General features: G+C 47.9%; 1 protein-coding gene across 1 annotated transcript in view; it reads right to left on the reverse strand.

The window, feature by feature from the left end:
• Positions 1 to 19,928, reverse strand: part of SEZ6 (seizure related 6 homolog) — a 96,113-nt gene that overhangs the window by 57,241 nt on the left and 18,944 nt on the right. The gene's annotated exons all lie outside the window — the stretch shown is intronic.

Below are 19,928 nucleotides of genomic sequence, written 5' to 3' on the forward strand. Positions count from 1 at the left end.
GAGGCCAGCTGGCCAGCTTCCTGCACCTCAGCTTTTACTCCCCTCCTCTCCCCAACCGTGTTAGTCTATCTAGGTGGTGAGGCATGGGGCCTGGGACAGGCAGCAGGGTGTTGGGAGATGTGACTTTGGAGTCAGCTGATCTGGGTTCAAATTCTAGCCCAATCACTATAGTCCAATACCCTGGGCAAGTCTCTTAACCTCTTGGAACTTCTCTTATCCAGTCTCTACAGTGGAGATACTATTACCCAAGTCACAGGTTGTGAGGATTAACATGAAACACTGCAGGTGGAATACCTAGGAGTGCCCGGCATGCAGCAGGTGCTCAACGTGTATTGGGTCCCTTTCCCCTTCTCTTGTGCCTCCTCTTTCTGGAACCCCATGCCTTGGGTGCCCAGTTCTGAACGGCCAAGGTCAGGGCTTTTAAAATATATTTTAGCTAAGAAACTCTTTAAAATCAGGAGATAGGGGCTTCCCTGGTGGCGCAGTGGTTAAGAATCGGCCTGCCAATGCAGGGGACACTGGTTCAAGCCCTGCTCCGGGAAGATCCCACATGCTGCAGAGCAACTAAGCCCGTGCGCCACAACTACTGAGCCTGTGTTCTAGAGTCTGCGAGCCACGACTACTGAAGCCTGAACGCCTAGAGCCCTTGTTCCGCAACAAGAGAAGCCACCACAATGAGAAGCCTGCGCACTGCAACGAAGAGTAGCCCCTGCTCTCCGCAACTAGAGAAAAAAACCCCGTGCACAGTAACAAAGACCCAATGCAGCCAAAGATAAATAAAATAAAAAATAACTAAATTTAAAAATAAAATAAAATAAAATCAGGAGACAGGTAATGAGGAAGGTAAGGATCCAAACAGATAAAAAGGGAGTTGGTCAGATAGCGATGGGGGCTGGGAGCACTGCTGCTCCACCCCTTCCCTCACCCCCAGCCCCATAGTAGCCCCCCAGGGGCTGTGACTGAGCCCTGAGCCTGGCTGATTTTCTGCCTCCAACACTATCTCTCAGCCACCAGCTACCCTGAGCCTGTTTGGATTTAGAACAATTTAGGTACTAAGTGGGCAAAGCTACACCAGCCATAGGGAGGCCATATATCTACCTCCTTTGGGGGTTGGGACTGGGCATTGCAGCTGGGGAGGCTTGGGTCTGGGGGCCAGATGGCCCTGGATTGTGAAGGGGGTCTTCTGTCTGTCCTGGGGAGCAAAGGGCATGAGCTGAATCTTGTGGGGATGGACGCCTGTTCATCAGGCCCAGCATCTTAGTCTTCCCCGAGGGAGGCAGGGATGTCTGGACTCTGAAGCCTAGCAAGGGAGAGTGACATACAATACCACACAGCTAGGGAGTGACAGATGCGGATTAAAACCCAGGCCTATATGCTCCAGAGGGCTGGGCTTGCCTGCACTCCCTCTGCTCTGTACTGTGGCTGCTCCTCACCCGCCCCCACCCCCGTCCCCATTTTGCATCTATCAGCCCTTTCACCCACCAAATACAGCGCATGAAGAGAGAAACTCCAAAGAAAGCAGGGGGGAATGGGAACAGATCCTGGAAGCACTTCCGGACTCATGAGCTTGTCTCCAGGAGAGGTTATCAGAGATGCAGCACTGTCTCTGGAGGGGTCTCAGCTGGGGTCTCAATTCAGCTGCCCCCTGTGGCTCCCACCTCCTGAAAGCTACTGAGAGACAAGGTGACCTCTGATGTGTGTGACTCTATATTTTGAACAGGCAATACTTGCACATGGTTCAAAAAATAAAGGTACAAAAAATAAGCTGGTTCATTGAAAATCCTCCGTCCCACCCCAATCTCCCTGTTCCCCTTCCCAGGGGCAGGCAGTGTTCTGCATTTCCTATCCACACATATACAAGCAAATAGGGACACATATTCTCTTTCTTTAGTCCCATTTTTAATACACAAGATGTAGCATAGCTCCACACACTGTTCTGTGCCTTGCTTTTGTCACCTGACAATATATCTTGGAGATTACTCTGATTCAGTACATAAAGAGCTGCCTTACTCTTAGGTGTCTTTTTATGGTCACAGGCTTCTCGGGAGCTCAGAAGTAATCACATTTGGTTTGATTAGCTTCACATTTCCATTTATGACTTCCCCGCCCAGAGAGGGCAGGAAAGCTGTCCAAGGTCACGCAGCAAGGACTAAGGATGCGCCCTGATTTCTCTCCCCAGCTCAGTCCTCGGCTCCTGGCCCGGGCCACCTCGAAGCTGAGGCTGCCCAGACAGGGGAAAGAGAGGGAGGGGGGCGTCTTTAATTGAAATGCTCTCCGCTCTGCTCCTTTGCAGGTGCGCGGTGCGGCTGCGGCCCGCCTGGTGCGCTGGGTGCGCAAGGGGCGGGGGGTGGGGGGGGACGGGGGGTGCGGAGCGCCCACTTGGGAGCAGGCGAGGCCGGCTGATTCCCCGGGAAATCCGCGCCAGTAATGAGCTCCCGGGGCCCGAGGTGAGCTTCCCTAGCTGCTCACACGGCAGCCTCGTGGCACCAAAGGAAACGGGGACTTTTTTTCTTCCGTGCCTGACAGCTCATTAGAAGAATTAATTTACTCCAGCGTTTGCAGTTTAAAGGACATTATTTACTGGTTAATTGTTGTTATTACAAAATGTTAAATATAATTATTTATTTCCCAGGCCCTGACTGCTTCTCTGACAGGAATTTATTAGGTGAGACAGGATCACCGGTGGGCACCCCTGTGCTGAGCAGCGTGAAGGTGGGGGGTTCACCCTTGGGCCTAGGTCTCTGGGCAGGGCGGGCACGTTGAGGGGCAGGACGTGAGGGGCTGTCTAGATCCTCCCTGCCCCCCACCCAGGGGGCTTCCTGGAAGCCACTTCAGCTTTGGGAACCCTCTGTTCTGACTGGGCAGCACTCTGCCCTACAGTCTATCAACCATCACCCACAGCTCAGTCTAAGGGGCGAGGCTGATTACGCTCATATTACAAGTTAGGAACCTGAGGCTCATATACAGGTGACAGGCTGGGTGCTGATGAATGAGATGATCTGGAAAGGAGAGAGCACTGTTGTCTGAGACCCAACACCCAGTCCTGGGAAATGTGGATCTTTGGGGCAGACTGCAAACAATGGCCCTTTAGACAAGGCCTTCAGCTCCCCCCTTTCCTGCCCAGGAACCTGCCAGCAGCAAGTCCCCTCAAGGAAAATTTGGAGAACCAAAGGGAGATGAAAAGTACTTTGAAAAAGTATGAAAACGGGCTCAAGGAAGCCGTTATTGTTGCTGTGCTGTAAATTATTGCAGAGTTATTTCTGGCTGGCAGCCTGGTTTATTTTAGACCCTACCTCATTTCTTAGGTTATAGGCCCTAATTCCTTGCCTGGTGAGACAGAAAGAGTCGAGCACTACTGGAGAAACTATTGTATAACTACAGCTTGAGGAATTTTGCAGATTCCCAGAATACCAGGGCTTGCCATCCTTCAGAGGTCTTCTCCAACTGCCCCTCATTTTATTTTATCGCCATATTAAATTTTAAAAAATTTTATTCATTTTTCAAATAGGTAATTCGTGCCCAAGGTGCAAAATTCAAAAGGCATAAAACGGTATATGGTGAACTGTCTCTCTCATTCCTCAGAGGCAGCCAATGTTATCCATTCTTTGTGTTTTACTATATTTAAAAATGCCATTGTTTCCCTTTTCTGTTCATGTAGAAAATACAATTATTCCTGTAGAAGGAAATAAAAATCATATGCAATCCCACTATTCAGAGCTGAATACTGTTAACGTTTTGGTGTATAATCAGTGAGTCTTTTTCTCTTTGCACTGACACACATCTCTAGTTACCAACTTGCATAACCTGAGTTTTATTACTTGTTTACATTAAATATTGATTCTTCAAAAATAAAGGTCTGAGAGGGTATGTGCTAAATTGATAATTGGTATCTTGAGGAGAGGAACTGGACTGGGTTAGGGTAAGGGGGAACTTTGCTTTGTATTTATTATATGAAATTTAGAATGCAAATATATTTGTACATTACTTCCCCCCAGTATTCCAGAATCTGATTTTAAATGACTGCATCTGAAGGCAACTATTCAACCAATCCTTTCATTCTTTTTTTTTGTTTGTTTATTTATTTATTTTTGGCTGTGTTGTGTCTTTGTTGCTGCACATGGGCTTTCTCTAGTTGCAGCAAGCGGGGGCTACCCTTTGTTGCAGTGCATGGGCTTCTCGTTGTGGAGCATGGGCTCTAGGCTCGTGAGCTTCAGTAGTTGTGGCACACGGGCTCAGTAGTTGTGGCTCGCAGGCTCCAGAGCGCAGGCTCAGTAGCCATGGCACACAGGCCTAGTTGCTCCGCGGCATGTGGGATCCTCCCAGACCAGGGATCAAACCCGTGTCCCCTGCATTGGCAGGCGGATTCCTAACCACTGCACCACCAGGGAAGTCCCATAACCAATCCTTTCTTATTGTGGTTTGAAGATGTTTGCTGGTTTTGCCATTATCAACAAAGCTGGGGTGGACATTTTGTACATCTTTGCACACTCACCCAATGTTTCCTTGGGGCAGTTTCTTAGAAATGGAATTGCTAAAGGGAACATACACTTTAAGGGCTTTTTGATCCATCATGTCAAATTTCCTTACAGGCTGTTTCAATCTCCCATTCCATCAGCAGTGCCCACTCCCCACCCACACTTCCGATTTGTTCAGCACAGCACAAGTGTAAGGTTTGTGAGATAGTGGGGCAAAGCCAGGGGAGGCAGGCACAGGTTCTTCTCTGGGTGACGTTCAAGAAGGGGGCAGTGTGTGGTTTGAGAAGCCTGCGCTGGTGCCTCAGACCCATGGGATGCTGGCAGGAGCCCCGAGGGGACCTCAGTGGCCAAAGTGAAAAGGGGAAGGAGCAAGGAATGAGTGCCAAACCCTCAGGCCAGGAGGGCAGGGGCCTCAGCTAGTCCTAATCACGAGGCCTAAGGGGTGTGCATCAAGCACCTGAGCCTGGATCCAGATCCTTCCTCCAGGCGTCCAACCGTAGGCTGAGTGTAGCCCCACTATCTGGGAGGGTCTCAGAGCTAAAGGCACAGCTGAGATGACTCCTCTTAGAGCTCTTGAGCCCTTGAGAGTTACAACCCTCAAGTTTATGCGGCATGTGGAGGACCTTCCAACTCCTGCCTCCTCTAAATGTCACAGTCAGTCTTCTCTTTGATTCTAGGTGCCTGTTGCTGCCCAATTCTTGTCGGTCTCACCTATAGCCGTTGTTCCCTTAGATTCTCTGGCAAGTTGACCCATCCCATTTGGAAGTCTTTGGGAAGAACAAGAGGGACACGAGATGGACTTGTTGAATTAATATTGAAAAGATGGCATTCTGAAAGTGCCTCTCCTCTCTGGAGCCCAGTTTCTCCACGGTAGCCGAGGTTTCCTCTTGATGGGGGGAAAAGAGAAAGCCCAAGATTGCATCTCATTGGTGAGATGAATAATACATGTGAAGCATCTCACAAACTGTGTTTGATCCGCCTAAAGCTTCAACCGTTAACGTATTTCTCTTTATCCCCAGCAAGGGAGGGCTGGGAACTGTCAACATTTTCCTTTCTGCCTAATTTGTGCTTTCTCCATCAAGCGAAAAGCAGGGGCTGGGGGAGGGAAGGAGACGGGGAAAGAGGATGGTGGCGGTGGCGGTGACAGCCACTCCCTGAAACAATTCAATGAGCCACAAGACTGGGGGGTGCTCCCGTGGCCTGGGAACTGCTAGGGTCACTTGGTCAGAGCAGGGGCAGGGGGCGTCTGAGGACAGGGGCTGTGCTCTGGGTGTTGGGTCTGTTTGCAGCACTGTGTGCCCCTGTGAAGTTGATCCTTGGAAGGGCCCGTTCTCATTTCTGGAAATGTTTCCCAGAGGTGAGAAGTTGAGGCTTGCCAGCTGCCAAGCACGGAAGATGCTCTCTTCCTCTCATGGGAGGAGCAGAGTAACGATGTTAAAAACTGCCACTGACTGAGCTCCGGGGCCAGGTGCTGTGCCAGTGTTTAAACCTATAAGCCTTCAGGCACTTCTCAGTTCACTCTGAGGGGTGACCTTAAACTCTAAGGATTTTATCCAAGGTCATACTGCTAGTCAGTGTCAGGCTATCTGGCCCAGAAGTTCACGTTCATTACCACAGTGCTATTCTCCCTCTCGACTAGTCTCTGATACTTTGCCAAACCTGTCTCCTGTTCTGGAGGAGCAGAGAGAAGTGGTTAAAAGCACAGACTCTGAAAAAAAAAAAAAAAAAAAGAAAGAGCACAGACTCTGGAGATTGGAATCCTTTTTCCTCCTCTTCACCTCTCACTGTGCCTCAGTTTCTTCATGTGTAAAATGGAGATGTTAACAACAGTACCACCCTCATAGGATTGTGGTGAGGATTAAAGAAGTAAATATTCTCAGGTTCTCAGAGCCTGGAGTGTAGGAAGCACTGACTAGGTGTATTTGCCCTTATTCCCAGCTTATTTTACTCCACAGTCAAATTGCAACTCTCCCAACTGATCTTGAACTTATTCCATCTTCCCTCTTGGGACTGCCTGTCTCTGTCCCAATTTACCTTATTTCCCAGACCCCTTCCTGTGCCCAGCCTGGCTTGGGGCCCCACTGTCACACTCCCCAGGTTCTTGGAGGGCTCCCTGTGACTCCAGCATTCTGTAGACACGAATTAGATTTCAGCAGGTCTTTTGCCAGATTTCTAACAGGTCCTCTCATACCCATGAACCTTGCTGATGTTCATGGCTCTTTCACCTTCTGCTGTAGCTGGTACGGGAAATGCCCATTCCCTAGGTAACCAGCAGCACACTTTGGCAGGAGGTGGAGCACAGAGAGAGATGGCTTCCCTGGGAGGGAAGCAGAGCAGGTAGTCTCTACCGGGGAAGGAACAAGGGATGGAGGATGGAGAGGGATTTTCCTAATAACTAACAATGTGTCTTCCATTCTGAACCATTCATTCCTGTACTTTCACAGGCACCCCGCTCCCTGTGGGGAAGCTACTCACTGTGTCCACCCTCAATCCCTCCCATTGTAGAAGTGTGGAACAGGAGGAGGAAGTCCTCCAAAGCAAGTACCGAAACTAGATTTTGGAGAGGACATCCTTACAGCCTTACAGGTGGTGAGAGGGTGATTCTGGTGAAGCGGAACCTCTCTCATCAGGGCCACGCAGGCCCAGTGGTCCCTAGCAGCCTGGCCTGTGTGCCAGTGTCCCAGAACCCTTCTGTTCAGGCCTGGCATCCCACGGAGGTGGCATTCTGCTCAGCAGCTCAGAGCACAGACGGAAGGGCGGGCATTGCTGAGAATTGATTTGCGGGAGCAGCGGGGGCTTTTTCTTCCTCCCTACTTCCCTGGTCTTTGATCTCCTGTCCTTCCTCACAGTCCCATTTCCTCCCTCCTTCTTCCCTTGATGCCTCCCTCTTTCTTTCCCTTCAGCAGGATCACAGCAGCTCCCTGGAAGGCAGGTGTGTGTGGTGGGTAGCAGGGTTGGGGGGGGGATTTTTTGTCTTCTTGCTACTTCTGACTGGGCGGGGCCTCGCTGCCCAAGGTACCATCCTCCGACCCAAGTTCTGAGAGGCAGGGACGGGGAGAGTCAGAGACAACGAAAAAGGAGAATTCAGCAAATTAAAAATTTTACAACCATCCTGCAAGTCTGCAGAAATGGTCTTCCCTGCGGTCTTTCATTTATCTCATTATCTGACTCCTAATGTGCTTTTGCCCCCTTTTCTTTTCTCGCCACACTTGGCGCAGAATCTTACCAGCTTTTTTTTCCCCTCTGGCAGGGCCTTCACATAGCCTTTTTCATTACATTTCCTAATAAAAGCAACCACGAGGATGGCACGGCTGGAGGATTAAAAAGCCACCTCAGCAGCCTCCTGGCGAGCAGAGCCAGGACTTGCTGTAGCCGTGTTTGCACTGCCAGGGGAGCGGACCAACCCCAGCGGGCCAGGTCAGGGAGGCCCAGGCTGTGGAATGTTCCAGGACTGGGAGAGGTGTTATAGCAGCCGTGGCAGGTGGACGATGTTATGGGACATGAGAGAACACCTGGAGGAGGTGGCCCCTTCCCGGAGCTGTCCCAGAGCAGAAGCCTGAGCCCAGCACCAGCCTGACCCCAGCGCTCCAGTTTTGCTCCAGAGCAAAGAATATTTGGGGCCTTTCTCTTTGGACCTTGGCTCACCCTGTAGCAAATTCTTTTGAATATTAGTGATGTCAAGTCTTCATCTTTTGAGAGTAGATTTGATTTTGTTATCCACACTTTTTTGTGTGGTAAAATTCACATAACATAAAATTTACCATTTTATTTATTTTATTTTTTGGCCACGTCACGCAGCTTGTGGGATCTTAGTTCCCAGACCAGGGATCAAACCTGGGCCTATGGCAGTGAAAGCGCCAAGTCCTAACCACTGGACCGCCAGGGAGTTCCCTATTTTTATTTTTCTCTCTTTTTTTTTTTTTGCGGTACGCGGGCCTCTCACTGTTGTGGCCTCTCCCATTGCGGAGCACAGGCTCCGGACGCTCAGGCTCAGCGGCCATGGCTCACGGCCCCAGCCACTCTGTGGCATGTGGGATCTTCCCGGACCGGGCCACGAACCCGTGTCCCCTGCATTTGCAGACGGACTCTCAACCACTGCGCCACCAGGGAAGCCCCCTATTTTTATTTTTAAATTTACCATTTCAAGTATACAGTTCAGTGGCATTAAGTACATTTACATAGTTGTGCAACCATCACCACCGTCCAGAACATTTTCATAATCCCAGGGGGAACTCTGTACACATTAAACAGTAGTTCCCATTCCCTCCTCCCTCGACTGCTGGCACCCACCATTCTACTTTCTGTCTCTATGAACTTGAGTGCCCTGGGTACCTCATATAAGTGGTATCATACAGTATTTGTTCTTTTGTGACTGACTTATTTCCCTTAGCTTAATGTCTTTAAGGTTCATCCATATTGCAGCATGTGTTAGAATTTCATTCCTTTTTAAGGCTGAATAATATTCCATTGTATGAATAGACCACATTTTGTTTATTCCACGCTAAAAACAAACAAACAAACATTTCTATCCACACGAGGAAAGTGAAAAGAGAAAACCCACCCAGGGTCCCATCGCGTTAACATAACAATTCTTCTTCCTTTTGTGTGTTTCTCTCTTTTGCTAATAACTGAACAATCTTGTCCTCCAAGGACCATTCCAGACCACTCTGAGAAAGCAGCTTGGCAGAGGATTTGGTACTTGGAAAGGGGCAAAAGTTACCAGGAAACAGGTCTGATAAATCAAGTTAAGGGAAAAGAAGGAACCCCCTATAAAGTAACATGACATTTTATTGCCCCAGGTTATAAACTGGCCCTGAAAGTATTTCACACATCGCCCTCTAAGATGATTTGGGCCGCACACAGAGTGCCACTGGATTAACAACGCAAGCTCTCAAGGGGGAGACTTTGAAGAGAACAACGGTCATTTGGAAATATTTGGTTTAGTACTTTAAAAAATACATGTACAAAAAAATCAAATTAAAAGCAACTTTGAAATGGCTTGTTGATTTGGGAACCACTGAGGCCATCCCTGGTTAACGGCTTCATTTCTCAGGCACTTGGTCAGGGCTGTTGGCGTTGGTCCCAACCAGCATATCTCAAAGACCAGAGGGCATCACAGATTTAGGAGACCGGCAAGGGAAGGTATTATTGTATAGTGTCCATGTCAGTTCCAGCAGGGCATCTCCAGTCTCAGCCACTGGTTGTGTTAATAATGTCAATGCCTTGTATCTGTGTGGTCCTTTGGGAAACTTTACCTTTCATTTCTTTCCACTTTCCTCCAGGACCCCCTTGCTCTAAGTCTCTGCTAGCCTCTCTGTCCCTTTCCCGACCCCAGAAGATAGCAGATTCTGCTTAGGGAGAGTAGAAGCCCAGAGGTTACAAAGACAGCCTCACGGATATCTTTCCCTTCCCTCATCTTGTGTCAGAGCTCCTGAAATGAACCGCTGTTTTCTTTCTCTCTACGTAAATAGAACGTATTTGTTTTCCACGTGGTCTTAAACACTGGGTCTTCTCCTTACACACACACACACAGACACACAGACACACACACACACCCTCTCTGCTCCACCAGTATCAGCCTTTTTGAGACCACTCTTTCTCTTTCTGAGAAGCTGCCTCCTCCCATCAGTGCTCCAGGGGGCTTTTATTTTTCTTTTATTCTCAGCTCTCTATCAATCAAGAGGAGGGGGAAGCACTTCATCTGAACCCTTGGTGAGCAACAGCAACAACCAGCAGCTCCCGAGGCAGTGGGAACTTCATTTCCAGTGTTGACGTTTATAAATGTGGCACAGAAAACCAGTAGGGACCAGAATAAATCAAACAGCTTCTCCAAAGGTCCCCAGGGGGCTGCTTTAGAATTTCTTCCCATTGGGGTCATGCTCCTTCTCTTTCTTTGCAGAGGACGGGGTGGGGAATGCTATGGTTTGCAACATGGAATGAACCACATTCTTGCCCATTCTCCATGTAGGCACTGAGCCCAGCACCCAGGATGCTCTGGAGCAAGACCATTGGGCCTGTCTCTGGATGTAGAGAAAGGCTTGGGGCTTGAAATCCTGGCTGGGGGTTGGAATGTTGGCTCTGTCACTTACCAGCTATCAGTTTCCTCATCTGCAAAATAGGGGTAAAAATGCCTGCCCTGCCCACCTCCCAGGGCTGTTGTGAAGATTCAGTGAGATGTCTATAAAGTGAGGGCCCTTATGCGATGTAGCGAAAGGTTATTAAGGAGCAATGATAAGAACCAGGGTTGTCCAGACCCCCCAGGGTGTCCAGAGAGCTTTCTGGATGGTTTCCAGGCAGACCTCTCTCAGCCTATTCCATGAACCTCGGCTTTCTCTTTTCCTTTAAGAATTCTGGGCAAGGAGCACTGATAGTCTGTTCCAAACACAGCTGGACTGTTCCCAATGTATTTTCTAAGCCTTTCCTTCTTCTGCCCCTCCAAATATCAAGAAAATAAAGGTGGAAAAATATGATAGGTGGAGGGAGGGAGACAGAGAGAGAGAGAGAGAGAGAGAGAGAGAGAGAGAGAGACTGAGAGAACGAGGGTTCCAAGGATGAGGCAGGAAGGCAGGAAGCAGGAGCAGTTGCCTAACACTCTCCATGTCACTGGGAACTCATCATGGATCATTTCAAGGTTCTGTACGAGACCCTGCTCAGTGAGATGAGACCCAGAGTGGGTCCCGAAATCCCACTCCCTTTATACTCCCTACATTTCCAGGTGTTGCACACCATCTTTCACCTGCTTTCTGGCCCTTCTGTGGATTTTGATCCTACCAAGGCGAAACCCTGCCTGTGGTTGGGAACTTAGGTGCAGGCAGGATGCTATGTCCAGAGTCTGTCCCTGAGCCCCCTCAGGACAGCAATTATCTGTACGGTGTTTTCTTCTAAGCCTTTTCCTATATAACAAGATTCCACTCAGCTTCATTCCCCAGAGGCAACTAGTGTTGCAAGTTTCTTGTTATCCTTATAGAAAGAAAACTGATTTTCTTTAAATATTTGTTCAACACTTTATGTAAAGGGATTAGGCGCTGCAAAGAGGAAGGTTGAACAGAGGACCATGTTTCTTCATTGTTCTGAGCAATTCAGCTCTGGTGGGCAGTTGCATGCCCCATTATTTAAAACAAAAACTGTGAAGTAAGTAGGACCCACTCTCAGGTGAAGGCAGTTAACCTGGGTGATGGGGTGGGGTCTACACTTGCATCTTATCAAAATAGTTTTCCTTTTATACAAATAGAGTGATTCTCTAAAAGGCATCTGGTCAGCAAAATTCCCTTCTTATTCCAGTCATGATGATGCTTTAGTGTCCCATGTATACTGGCCCTTCAGCCAAGGCTGGCTGGTCCACCCCTAAATCTGACTCTCATGGTGGCTATTATGAGATTCCCACTCTTGTTGTCCTCTGAGGAAGGTGGTCATTTTTGTTGACAATTGCCTTTTTTTTTTTTTTCCACTTCTTATCTGAGGAGGAAGGGGTCAGGAGAGTGTAAATGGAGGACATACTGAAGGGGTGATGTATTTTGGGTACTAGTAATCTGACTGCAGCTGAGGTTGGAAGCCTGGTTATGGCAGGCTGAGTTATTTGGACCAACTATACCAGCAAAGGCAACTAAAAGTGCTAGATAAAATATCAAAAACACCTTAAAAGCCCCAAAGAGTTGATAAAATAGTAGGGAATTAATGGGCCAACATGGAAGAGAAAGCCAGAGCATAGAAACCACTTTTCTCTGAAAGAGCCCAGCTGTCCTAGCAAATCTGAACATTCATTTTAATCACCTGTAAGAGGGAGGGGGTTAGAATTCCAAGCTCAGTGCCTTCACATGGTGGACAATCTAATAGAAGATCCTTTTTTCAATACACTGAGACCCCAAATGGCTACATTATCAGGGTAAGGGTGGACTGAAGTACTCCAGCCCAGGTTCACATTGCCTAGGTGATCCAGGGAACCTAAGATCCAGAACTTGTTTAGATAGCTCAGGACTGGTGGTGCCCCTGATGCCTGGCAGAAGTAAGCACACTCTTCTCTAGAGAAAGGCTCCTTCATACTCAAATTATTCCTATTTATTTGGAAAAACATATAATAAATAATAATTTGTTCAAGTGCAGTCACCAGAATTTGGTTGAAGAGAGTGGAGCCTACAACAAAATAAGGCTCCATGAGTGAGAATCATAGAGACAAGAGACAAATGATAAACAGCTGAGGGGGACTTCCCTGGTGGTCCAGTGGCTAAGGCTCTGCAGGGGGCCCAGGTTCCATCCCTGGTCAGGGAACTGGATCCCACATGCTGCAACTAAGAGTTTGCATGCCACAATGAAGATCCCACGTGCCACAACTAAGACCCAGTGGAGTCAAATAAATAAATGTTTAAAGAAACCCAAAGAACAGCAGAGACTTCACAATTAGAATGATCAGATGTAGACTATAGCGAATTCCCTGGCAGTCTAGTGGTTAGGAGCCGAGGTTTCACTGCGGGGGGACTGGGTTCGGTCCCTGGTCAGGGAACTAAGATCCTGCAAGACACGCAGCATGGCCGAAAAACAACAACAACAACAACAAATGTAGACTATAAATAATGCTTCCTGTGGTCAAAGAAATAAAAGACAAGCCTGAAAATATTTACAGGGAATAAGAAATTGTGTAAGGTGACAAAACGAATTTAAAAAAAATAGAAATTCTAAAAAAGAAAAAACCCATAGGAACTGCAATTGAAACGAAACCCATTAATTTATTTTTTACTTTTTAAAAGAAAATATTTATTTATTTATTTGGCTGTGCTGGGTCTTAGCTGCGGGATATTTAGTTGCAGCATGTGAACTCTTAGTTGCAGCAAGTGGGACCAAGTTTGCTGGCCAGGGATAGAACCTGGGCCCCCTGCACTGGGAGTGTGGAGTCTTAACAACTGGACCACCAGGGAAGTCCCACAACTCATTAATTTAAAAGCATCTTAAATGCAGTGGAACAGAGAATTAGCAAAGTAAAAGGTAATAGTGAGAAATTGCCCAGAATGCAGCGCAGAGAGAAAAAAAGGGAGGAGGGAATAGGGAAGATAAGAGACACAATGGATAGAGGCCTGATACGTGTTTAATTAACATCCCAGAAAAAGAGGAAAGAACAAATAGGGCAGACAAATATTTGAAAAGAGATAATGGCTGAGCAGTTTCCAGAACTGATAAAAGACACTAGTCCACAGATTTAAGAGGCCAGTAAATCCCAAGCATGAAAGTCCTGTTTAAATCAGCAGCCAGATGAGAAAGGAGGGAGTGGTACAGCTGAGTTTCCTTCCCAGCCCCAGCAGGCTAAACCTCCATAAAGCCTCGCACCAAGAAGCAGAGCCCTGTGGCTTTGGTACCTAAGATTCCCTGGCTCCTTTTGGCCTTTCTCCCTCTTCCACTGCCTTGAGGCCTCTCCTCCAACCAGGCCCTGGTATCATACCATCCATCCACAAAGGGCTTCCCTCAAACCTCTCCTTCTCTCTTGATCTCAAGGGAAGAAAGGGGGCCCAAGGCAGAAACAAAAAAGGACAGAAGAAAAAGAACCAGTGAGAAAGCAGAGTATGAGATGAATGTTGTAGGCATTAATGCTCAGGAGATGGGCTAGACTGGTTTGGGGGGCAGCCTGGAGGTCACAAGCAGAAAATGGGAATTGAAGATGACTTAGAAGTTGCTGTCTAGAATTCCGCTTCTCTTCCCTTCCCTCCTTTCCCTCAGGCTTCCCTCTGATTCTCTGCCGCTATGACCCTGAGTCTGCCAGTATATTGTGGGGAGGACCCGAACTCCCATACCCATCTGCCTTCCCTAACAAACAGCAACATCTGCAGAGGTGGGAGAGGGGAAGACAATATCTCCTTGAAAACTGGACAATACCAGAGAGTTGAACCCCTGGAGTTAATCTTTCTGCACACTACCGAATTTTAGTTGTTATTTGTCACCTGTCAAGCCAGCCCAATTCATGCAAAAGCTACTTTTCTTTTCCTGCCCCCAATTCTTACTCCTCCCTGCAACTCCCCAGCCCAGAGTTTCCTGATATCCAGGCTATGAAGCGTAAGAAAGATGTGGAAGAGAGAGGAAGGGGAGATTCCTGACAGAGGATTCATATGCAGTCTCCATTCCAGACACACCCTCACCTCCTAGGAGCAGAACTGGGGCACCAATTCTCAACACTCTTTGATTTGCCGTATCCCTCAGTGCCTGCTGAGCTTTAATGGGACCTTCTCCAAAAGCCTAGCGGTGGAGGGGACTTCCCTGGTGGTTCAGTGGCTAAGACTCCATGATCCCAATGCAGGGGGCCCGGGTTCGATCCCTGGTCAGGAAACTAGGTCCTGCATGGCGCAACAAAGACCTGATGTAGCCAAATAAATAAATATTTTATAAAAAACAAACAAAAGCCTAGTGGTGGAAATATACCCACTCAGATACACATACATGTAAATACAACTACTTAATGAACACTTGGGTATATCTTAGAGCACCACAGTCAGATGAGTGTGCAAATATGCACACATATTTGTATAGAGCTGGGGTAGAAAGCCCTCAAGACAAGATTAAGAAGATTCCATTGTTCCTCTTCAGGGATGTTTTCCCTTAAGACAATGAAAACCTCTTCTCCCTCATTTTTATTGAATTTCCTCTCATCCCAGGGAGGTCTGAGAGCATCCTTTCATAGGCAGATCCCCAGTGCTCAGGCTAAATGATGATTTAATATTTTCTCAGAGGTTTCAGCCCAATTTCCAGGACTTTCCTTATTTCCTCCCTCCCCTGGAGACTGCTTAGTAGTCGAACTCTTGTGTTGAGGGAGCAGAGTTGACCCTAATATTTGCCATTTAACAAACCCAAAACAAAGGCACGGCAGGAAGCAGAAGTCAGGGTCTCTGGGGATTCCACCCCCTACCTCCTGGCTTGAAGGAGGGTACTGTCCTCAGCAACTCACAGAAGACACTGTCAGCCTTTGATAAACTTGCTGGGCGAGTCCAGAACAGACCTCTCACCTCCCTGAACACCTAATACCAGCAGGCTAGAGAGCCACATGTCTAAGGTGTCTGTGACAGCCAGAGAAACCCACTGTCTATTCAGCAAACACGTGTGGGTGATTATCTGTCCCATATGCCTCCTCCACACCAGGGAATACTATGCAGCCATCAGGAAGAATGTGCCAGCCCCGGATGACTCAGGTGGAAGCCAAGATATAGGAAATGGAAATAGCAAGGTGCTGTACAGTACGTTACTTCTGAGATTAAAAAAAAAAAGGAATATACCATATGTTTGTACACCCATAGAACATCTCTGGAAGCATACAAAAGAAAATAGTGACAGTATTGCATGTGGTGAGGAGCAGGAAATGGCTGAGGACAGGGTGGGAAGGAGAATTCCTTTTTGTAGTGTTTTCTTTTGAACCTTTTCATTGCTGTTCCTTATGTCTGTATTACCTAAAAAAATGACAATCAGAAGAAGACCCTTCTCCTTAAGGAGCTTAGGGTGAAGGCAGACATGCAGACACTTATCAATACAGTATTCTCTGCTCGTTGTTATCATGGAGATGAAGACAGGGTAGGAAGGGACTATAGGCGAGAAGTCATCCAAGTCAGCCTGCGGGTGTGTGAGGGATTTGGGATCATCATAGGGAACGCTGGAACCTCTCTCAGCTCAGCCTTGCCAGGGCCTAAAGTGCACAGTGAGAAGGGACCCGCAGTAGAACTGCAGGAGCAGACAGAGGCCACAACGCCTACCGCCTTGTGTGCCAAGCTAAGAAGTTGCGATTTTATCCTAATGGGAAATAGGCAACTATTAAAGAATGTTCAGCAGGGGAGTGACATGTTCAGATTTGCTGTTTAGAGAGAGGATTCTGGCAGGAACACGGAAGGATAGATTAAGAGGGGCAAGGATGGGGTGGAGAGACTGCTTATGAGGTTAATGCAAGAATCTAGGTGAAGGAAGGCAGGTGGACGACCTGGGGCAAAGGGAGTGGGGATGGAGGAGAGGGATGAAAGCTGAGACATGCAATAGGTCCGAAATGTGTATGGAGACCACGTACAGATCCAGCTTTCCTGCTCTTGGTTTTCTCATGCTGGCATCCTCTGCACATTCTTCCCCAAACACCCTCAGCACCCGGCAGGATGGGTCTGCAGGGGCCACTTCCTGGTCGGCCTGCCTGTCTCCTTGCCCCGGGCTCCAGCTCCTTGGCAAAGAGGTGCAGAGGAAAGAGAACAGAAGCCTCTCCCTAGTCATTCAACTCCCAGGTAGGTCTCTCTTATTTATTCCGTGCTCTCTCTCTCTCTCACGATTCGGGTGCTCTCATTATTTCTGAGCTGTACAGCTTGCTGCTTCCCTGGCTCGGCTCTCCCACCCGTGTCTGCAAAGTGTCAATCAAACCATCAGATGAGCAGTTCAGCCTTACATCCTCCACGGCTCTGCCCCAGGACACAGCGGCAATTGCTGACACATGGCAGCGGTGTAGGGCTGCTGGCTCTCCCTTTAGTGGTCTTCCGACCCAGAATGGGTGTTAATGGGGAATTTGAGGAGATCGTTTCTCTCTACCTGCCCCTATCAGGATGGCCACAAGGATGGGCAGCCCTGAGAGAGAGGGGCAGCCTTCAGAAGCTGGTTTGCTTTTCATTTGAAGGTTGGACCATGGCCAGTGTCTGCTTTCAGAGGAGTCGTTTGAAATTCTTAACAAGAAGCAGAATGCTTGACTCCAGGAATCGAGGGCAGGCTTGTGAAGTAGGGATGGGGAAATGGAGTTGTTATTTCTGAAGTTATATTATATTAAACAAAGAAGATGTGGGATACAGAGCTGCTTTGTAGCTTCCCTGGAGGACAAACAATAAGAAATGTCGGGGGATGGGGTGGGGGGGGCAGCTGGGGAAAACTGAGATTAGAACAAAAAAAGAACTTCCCCAGGCCCCAGAACCGGTGACCGGGAAGATATGAAGCATCTGCTTCCTCAGGGGATTTCTCCTTATCCTTTTACAAATTATGAATGGAAGTGCAATTTTTATAGAATATGGGAATTAATGAGTATTAAGCTCAGTCACCTTGCCAAATTCTCTTTAGATCTTTGATACACACACACGTAACTCATGGTTGTGATCTGTGTGTGTCTATTTGTGTTCTGCTTCTCTTCCTCAGTATGATTTCATATACACAGGTCTGCGGAGCCCTCTGTCCTCACACTTGTCATTTTGAATCCTACCCAGTATTCCATTGTGTCGACGGGCCAGCGTTTGTTCAGCTGTCCCCTGTGGCTGGGTTGTTTCCCATTTTTTTATATTATAAAAGTGCAACTAGGAATGTCTTCATACAAATGTCTTTTTCTTCCCTTGGATATTTCCTTGGGGTACAGTTCCCCAAGTCGAATTTCTAGGTCAGAAGGTTTGAACCATTTTACCACCCTGGAGCTCTCCAGAAAGCCCAGACAATCTGAGTCGCCACCCTACTCTCTCTCCGTCCCCACTGTACTGACAGATTTTATCATTTTTATTTACTTTTGCTCATTTCATAGGCATGTAATTGTACCTTGAAGTTATTTAATCCCCATTTCTTTCGTTGCTAGTGAGACTGGGTGCATTTCCACGTGAGGATTTATTGTCTGCTTCTCCTTTGTGTAAACTGTTCATCTCCTCTGACATCTTGTCAAGAGAAATCCGAAGGCTGACCTTATATATTTATATCAAGCCTTTACATACTTAAATAGTCCACTTTTCTCAGTTATGTCTGCCACTTTTTACCGTAAGGAAGCTGTCCCATCGGGAGGTGGATGCTATCTTGTCCCATGTGGGTCAGGGATTGGGGAGAGTTGAGGTGACTTCTGGATCCTAGAGAAATTTTTTTCAGAAGAAAAAGAAATGCCAGTCGTATGGTACCCCCTCCCTGGGCCCCTATCTTCCTAAGAAAGGAAGCCTGGGCTGAAAGAACTGCTAGTTGCCAAGGCCACTCTGGAGGATTCTTTGCTAGGGCTAAGCATCTTCCTAGGGTCACATGGATGTCCTGATCTATTATTTTCTCCCACTCACAGTATGGCCATGAGAGAAACAGCAAAATATTCAAATCAGAATCATCATTACAAGTCTGACTACTCCTTGGTATAGCACGGGGGTTAAGGGAACAGGTTTTGGAACAGGCAAACCGAGGTTCACACCTCAGTGCATATGTTTACCAGGTGCGTGGCTTTGGGCAAGTTATAACCTCCGTAAGCCTTCATGTCTTTGGCTGTGAAGTGGTGTTTCAGTTACGGCTGCATAAAAAACTACTTCAAATCTTAGTGGCTAAAAACACCAACTGTTTTATTCTATCTCATGATTTTGTAGGTCAGGAGTTCAGATGGGTCTTGGCTGGATGAGTCTTCTGCTCCACGTGGCATTAATTGGGTCACTCAGTGGTATTTAGCTGGTGGCTGGGCTGGGCTGGAGGGTCCAAGATTGCTTCACTCTGGCTCTCCATGTAGTCTCAGGGCCTCCCTATGTGGTCTCTCCAACAGGTGGTTGGACTAACATGGAGGCTCAGGGGTCCAAAAGTGGGTGTTCCAAGACACGAAGAGGAAGCTACTTTTAAGGCTTGGGCCAGAAAGTGTCCCAGTGTCACTTCCACCATATTCTATAGGTCAAGCAGTCACAGAGCCTGTGATGGGAACAGTGACCAAGAATTGGGAGCTATCTTTAATGTGACAAAAGTAGGGATAAAAATATTTACACCTAGGACTGTGAGGATTAAAGTAAATAATGCATGAAGAGTTTGATTTATCGGGAAGCTAATGAAACTTCAACCACAGGGCTCCTTAATTGCACAATCTCTTCCAAATCCTAGCACTTAATTTTGTATTCACAATTTTTCTTTTCCTTTTCTTTTTTCTTTCTTTCTTTCTCCTTCCTTCCTTCCTTCCCTTCCTTCCTTCCTTCCTTCCTCCCTCCCTCCCTCCCTCCCTCCCTTCCTTCCTTCTTTTCTTTCTTTCTTTCTTTCCACCAGGTCTTAGTTGTGGCCGGAGGCTCATCACTTGCAACTCCAGGGCTCTTTAGTTGCAGTTCACCAGCTCCTTAGTTGCGACACATGGACTCCTTAGTTGCAGCTTGTGAGATCTAGTTCCCTGACCGGGGATTGAACCTGAGCCCCCTGCATTGGGAGCACGAAGTCTTATCCACTGCACCACCAGGGAAGTCCCTCTTTTCCTTTCCTTACAGAGGCCCCCCCACAAATTGTATGGGAATTAGGCCTGGGCTTCCCTGGTGGCACAGAGGTTAAGAATCCGCCTGCCAATGCAGGAGACACGGGTTTGAGCCCTGCTCGGGGAAGATCCCACATGCCGCGGAGCAACTAAGCGCCTGCACCACAACTACTGAGCCTGCGCTCTAGAGCCCGCGAGCCACACCTACTGAGCCCGTATGCCACAACTACTGAAGCCCGCACGCCTAGAGCCCATGCTCTGCAACAAGAGAAGCCACGGCAATGAGAAGCCAGTGCACCGCAACGAAG

Source organism: Delphinus delphis, chromosome 19 (assembly GCF_949987515.2).
Source record: "Delphinus delphis chromosome 19, mDelDel1.2, whole genome shotgun sequence".
Classification (NCBI taxonomy): Eukaryota; Metazoa; Chordata; class Mammalia; order Artiodactyla; family Delphinidae; genus Delphinus; species Delphinus delphis.